The sequence below is a fragment of the Myotis nattereri genome (genome assembly GCF_964212035.1).
Source record: "Myotis nattereri genome assembly, chromosome: X".
Lineage (NCBI taxonomy): Eukaryota > Metazoa > Chordata > Mammalia > Chiroptera > Vespertilionidae > Myotis > Myotis nattereri.
Window position 1 is genome coordinate 65,542,479 of NC_138078.1, and position 6,000 is coordinate 65,548,478.

The window sequence follows — 6,000 nt, forward strand, 5'->3', positions numbered from 1 at the left end:
GGCTTCTGCTCCTCTGATGGGGGCAGCCACTTGCATGGCTGCTTCTCGTCAGATGGGTGCAGGATGTCTGCAGCTTGTGCTCCTTGAACGGGGGCTGGCTGTGCAGGGCTGCCACTCCTCAGACATGGATGGGCTGCTTATGCAGCTGCTCTTTGGATGGTGTTGGGCTGCTCATGAGGCTGCTGCTCCTTGGACAGTGGCAGGTTGCTTACATGGCTGCTGCTCCTCATACAGGGGTGGGCAGCTTGTGTAGCTGCTGCTCCTCAGATGGGGACAGGCTGCTCACATGGCGCCTGCACCTCAGACCGGGGGCAGGCTGTGTGGGGCTGCCTCTCCTCAGTCATGGGCGGGATGCTCATGTGGCTGCTGCTCCTCTGGCTGGGGCATGCTGCTCCATGTATCAGGGTGGGATTCTCTCGTGGTTACTGCTTCTCAGATGTGGGGACGGGCTGCTCATGCAGCTGCTGCTCCTTGGACAGGGTCAGGCCACGTGAGGCTGCTGCTCTTCGGCCTGAGGAGGGTTTCTCATGGGGCTGTTGTTCCTTGGACAGGAGCGGGCTGCTCCTGAAGAGATAGCAGTGCCCTGAGCTAAAGCGTTGGACCAGTCAAGGGGCGCACTCTTTGGAACTCACAGGAGTCTGTGCCTGGGGTGGCTGGAGTCTTGGTGACCGTGTGACCACAACCTAGGTAGCAGGTCCCTTACAGGTGTGGCTTTAGAGTCCCAGGTGTTATCTGAGGGAACTCTGGGTGGAGGTGAGGCTGGGCTCCCAGTCATAGCAACTCTCCCCTTCAAAAAGGCGAAGCCTCTGAGGAAGAGCCAGCCTCTCTGGGACTGTTTCAATGGTAGCAGAGGCTGCCTAGTTAGGTGAGCATGGTTAGCCTGCCCGCAAAGGCCCTGCAGGACCTAACTGTGCCACACACACACACACACACACACACACACCACCACCACCACCACACGACCACACACTCCTCCTTTGCTCCCTCACTCACTCACACTCTCTCCCTCACTGCCACCTTCTTCCTGCCTCTGTACTTGGGTCTGGAATGTTATTGACCAGTTTGTGGATGGAGTCTCCTCTCTGGGTGTCTGGTTATGTGGCTCGCTCTCCAACACATTGGCCAAATAGGATAAAATTCACCTCGACAAGACACGACACAAAAGGAACAAAACACAAATGTACTCACGACACTGATAACCCAAGTATAAGTGACCACCAGTGAAAAGAGAATTAGGGGAGAGAAGAGAGAGCACAAATGATATCAAAGAGAGAAAAAAATTGCATGAGAGAAAAGAAAAAGAATAAAAAGAAATACACCAAGAGGACAAACAGGTAAATCAAAACATACAAACAAACACCAAATTCCCAGTAAAGAGGGTGGGGGCAGAATCTTATATACAGAAAGTAAGGTAAAAATTGAATGAATATGGGGAGGACTTCAGTTCAGCATAGAGGAATTAGAAAAAAGATGAATGGATAAGGAGAATTAGAAAGAGAAGAAAACAATAATAATAGTAATAGTAATAATAATAATAATAAAAATTTTAAAAATTGATTAAAAATTAGGATAAATATAAAATAAATTGGAATGATAGAAAAAATAATGTGAAAAGAAATAGACAATATAAAAATAAACAGGAAAAGGAAAACAAAGAAAAAAGAAAAAAGAGATAACAAAATAATAATAAAATCAAATAAAAATGAAAAAGTGAAGTGTCATTTCTTTGGCTGGTTTAAGATCCCACTCTTCTGTACTGTCTGTGGCTTCTCAGTTTCCTGTTGCTGTGACTGAAGGCCTCTCTTAAGGCCAGTCCTGTGGACTCTCAGGGACTATTCAGGGTTTTTTTTTTTTTTTTTTTTTTGTATCCTTTGTAACACTCATAGTATAGTCTGGGTGTGGCTGTATTGGTTTCCTGGAGATTGCAGGGAGGGGCTATCTCTTCAGCAGAAAATGGCTACCTAGGTCCTGCATGTCAGATATGACTCAGCGCCCGACTCACAGCTGCTTCTCCTGGGTCCTTTCCTCACCCCAGCCTCTCCCCAGACTCCACAAGTCTACACCTTCTCCTGCACCTCAGCCACGGGAGAGTGTCTGTATCTGAAAAGTCCTATGAAGTATGTTCCACAAAGAAAAACAGAGGCCACAAAGAGGGGAAAGAGTTGCACCTCTGTGAGCCCTTCTCCTGCCCCCTCTGGGCTCAGTCTTTCATGACTGTGGACCCAGATCTAGAATCCCCTGCCACCAGCAGTCCTGCGGACCTCCTTTCCACAATCAGATGCTGTGCCTGTCCCAAATGATGCAGCTTGATGCCATGCAGTTTCCCTCTGACCCTCTGGAGTCAGAGGTCTCACAGTTCTCTCCAGCCCAGATTCTCTCCAGCCCAACCTTTCTCCAGGGGTCCTCTGCCCTTCCTGGCTGTGAATTATCTCACCAGCTGTGTCTCCTTCACTAATTCGAGGTTGATGTTATTCAATTCAGCTGCGCATTCCATCTACTCTGGGACAAGACTCGAGACATGTCCATCTATTCCGCTTCCTTTTTGAGGCCCCCAAGGATATGACTTGACATGTTCATCTGTGGCTACCCCTCTCACTCTGGGCTAGCACACTGTTGTGGAGGTTGTTAGTGGTTTGGGACTAAAGGTTTACAGGTGCAAATCTGGGTGGGCATGGTTGTGCCAGCCACTGACAGAGGACAGGGCGTGAAATGGGCCCACAAGCAGCTATGGGGGCCCCGGTTGTTGATTCGCTAACCCGTGGCTGCACACTCTCCCCTTGTACTGGCAGGCGTCAGTGGAAACCAGTGACTGGTGGCAGGACAATGGCATGCAAGTGCACAGTTGGTGTCTTGCACTTCTCCAGCTGCAGAAGCCTGAGCTGGCTGTGAGCATGGCTCTCAGGCTCTGGTGAGGGAGGAGAGCGACTCCAGCAGCTGGCATATTATACTTGCCCAGCTACAGAGACCTCAGTGACATCAGTTGCAGGTCTATGTCTCCAGTGGGAGTGGTGAGGGGAAGGGAGCAGGGAGAGACTCAGGTTGCTGGTGTGGTACATGTGAGACAAGCCCTGGAAAAATCTGCAGAGCGTCTACTGCAATTGCGCTGACCATTGGTTTCATGAGTGGTGAAATATGCCTAGGTTTCTTCAGAGCAGGTTTCTAAACCACAGTTGCTTCTGCTATATGTCTGTTAATAATAGCCTATGCTTTTCTTCATTGTTCCTAGCTGGCTTAACACATCTCAACTTTGCAGGTCTAGGTGGGATTGAACTAAAGTGGGAAGCTTGCACAGTGTCAACAAAGGCTTGGAAAGCTGATCAATCACCTTACTCTTCTTTTCCTGATGAGGAGAACTCTTTCTAGCTGGGAAGTTCTTTCTTGATGCTGAACAATGCCAGCGTGGGGGATGGGATGATGCAAGCAATATGAATTTGTTTTCCTTTTCTTTTGTGTGACTATTCTCAGGTTTTTTGTTGTTATTGTGGTTGTTTTGTTTTGTTTCACAGTGTTACTAAAATGCCCTAAATGGACTGTAGAGATCTCTCAGAACTGTTTTTGTCCATGGATAGTGCCTAATCATTGATCTTTGTGGGAGTACAGGGAAGCTGGGTTCTCCTACCTCACCTTTCATTCCATGTACTCTAATTTTTACTTTTAAATTAAGATAAGATAGGACCTATAAAGAAGTGGAATTATCTGGCTAGATAAAAGAAGGATCTATTCTAGGGTGACTCAATAATAATTAATTAATATACTCTTTAAATATTTATTTATTTATTTTAGAGAGAGGAAGGGAAGGAGAGAGAGAGAGAGAGAGAGAGAGAGAGAGAGAGAGAGAGAGAGAATGATGTGAGAGAGAAACATCGATCTGTTGCCTCCTGTATGTATCCCGACCAGGGATCATAGGTATGTGCCTATGTATGTGCTCTGACCAGGAATCAAATCTGCAACCTTTTGGTTCACTATTGCACTATTGGCCATATCATAGGTGTGTGTGTGTGTGTGTGTGTATGTGTGTGTGTGTGTGTGTTAAAAATAAAATTACATAAGAAAGAAACTAAGTTATAAAATGAAAGAATCTGTCAACTGTAAATGTTGTTGGGTAAAAAAATTGCTGACAGAGTCTAAGAAATCTGGCCCTTAGAGATTTCTAAAACTTCAACAAAAGATCAACCAGGTGGCCTGAGATTCTTTTAGAACTATAGTCTTTTTTATATTATTGTGGTGGCTAAGGAATGCAGTAGTCTCAACAATTGGATATTCCAGCTAATAATAATTATTGCTAACATATTAGCAATTTTCAAGGAATTGGGATACTGTAAGGTATAAGAAGAAACTAAATTTAGATATATACTGTTTTGTGAACAAAATGAATTACTAAGAAATATTGTACATGAATAGTGGTCACTGTGAATTTATTTCGTCTTACTCTGAGAACTAATGACCTGGAGACTGTACCTGTCTAACTTTTGGAAACAGCCCTGAGTATTATATTCTGAAACTTCATCCTTCGGAGAAGACTGTTCCAAATACAGTAAACCTGATTTATATAAAAATGAGGCTCAAAAGATATTTATAAATTTTAGAATTACATTAGAATATTAAGTAATCACCAAAATTGTTAAATATTGCTTTCTCTTTTCAGCCATGCAATTTCCAATTAAGTAACAATGAAATCACTAACCCACCTACATGCATAGAAAAAGCTAAACATCACTCTTTCAGGTCAGAAGGGGTGAAATTCAGGTCATGAGGAATGAGTCTCCTTTGTCCTTCCAAAGGGATTTCAGAGAAAATTTCAGATTTCCTTGCATTGGTTGATAAGAAAGACAGCATTCTATCCTAAACATTTCCTGGGTATTGTTAATGTGAAAGTATGGGCTAAAAACCACCGGAACACACTATTGACATGGTAGTTATTCCAGATCTAACTATTGAAGGTCAGGAGAGCTATCTGATCATCCTGTTTTACATTTGAGGCTTTGTATGGCCAAAACATTAAACTCAGACATCTGTGTTGTGAACTTCATGCTGCGTTTATTAGCCAGTGTTTCATTATACTAGGGCAAATGTGCTATGACTTTACTGAGATCAAAGGCAATAGTGAGTTTGACCATGTCCAAATCACAGTGGAACTATGGAACTAAGCTGTAAAACACCCTTTAAAATGTATGTTTTTGTACTTTTTTCCTTTGTAGAAAATATTCGCCAAACTTTACTTTCCATTTGGATGACATAAAAGTACATTTTTGAGAAATCTTCTTTAAGATATTGTACATCAAAGAGTGAGGGTCGGGGAAAATAGTGAAACATAAATAGATGGCATCAGCATTAACTAGAAGGAACAAAACAAGGTAAGGAATATTAAGAGAAAATGAATAGTGATTATTAATTTTATTAACCAATGTCATCTCAATAAATTTAATAAAAAACAGTAAACAAATAAAAGATATCTGTTCTATTTGAAAAAATAAATAATGCTTAAATTGATTGCAATTTGCCATTAGTTTTCCACTTTTCTCTGTACCCATGTCCTCTGCAATGCAACTTTATAGTACTTTCCTGCAAGAGGAGTGGGCTATTTACTCACCCTGTTGAATCTGGGCTATTCTTGTGACTTGCACTGGCCAGATTAACCAAACAACATATATGCATATATGCATAGCCCATGGACACAGGCAATAATGTGGGGAAAGCCTGGGGTGGGGCAGGGGCTGGGTGGAGGGAGTCAAAGGGTGGGAAATGGTGGACATCTGTAATACTACCAGCAATAAAAAATAAAAAAATGAATGCAGCAAAAGTGATATGTGAATTCCAGTCTAGGCCTCAAGAAACCTGGCATGCTTTTGTTGTCTTTCACTCCTCTGCTTTTTCCATGACACTATGCCCAGGCTAGCTTTCTCTGGAGTGAAACATGTAGAGCAGAGTAGTCAGCCTGGTAGTATCAGCAAAGACATCAGACATATGAAAGAGAGCCCAAGATTAACAGAACTTCTTAGG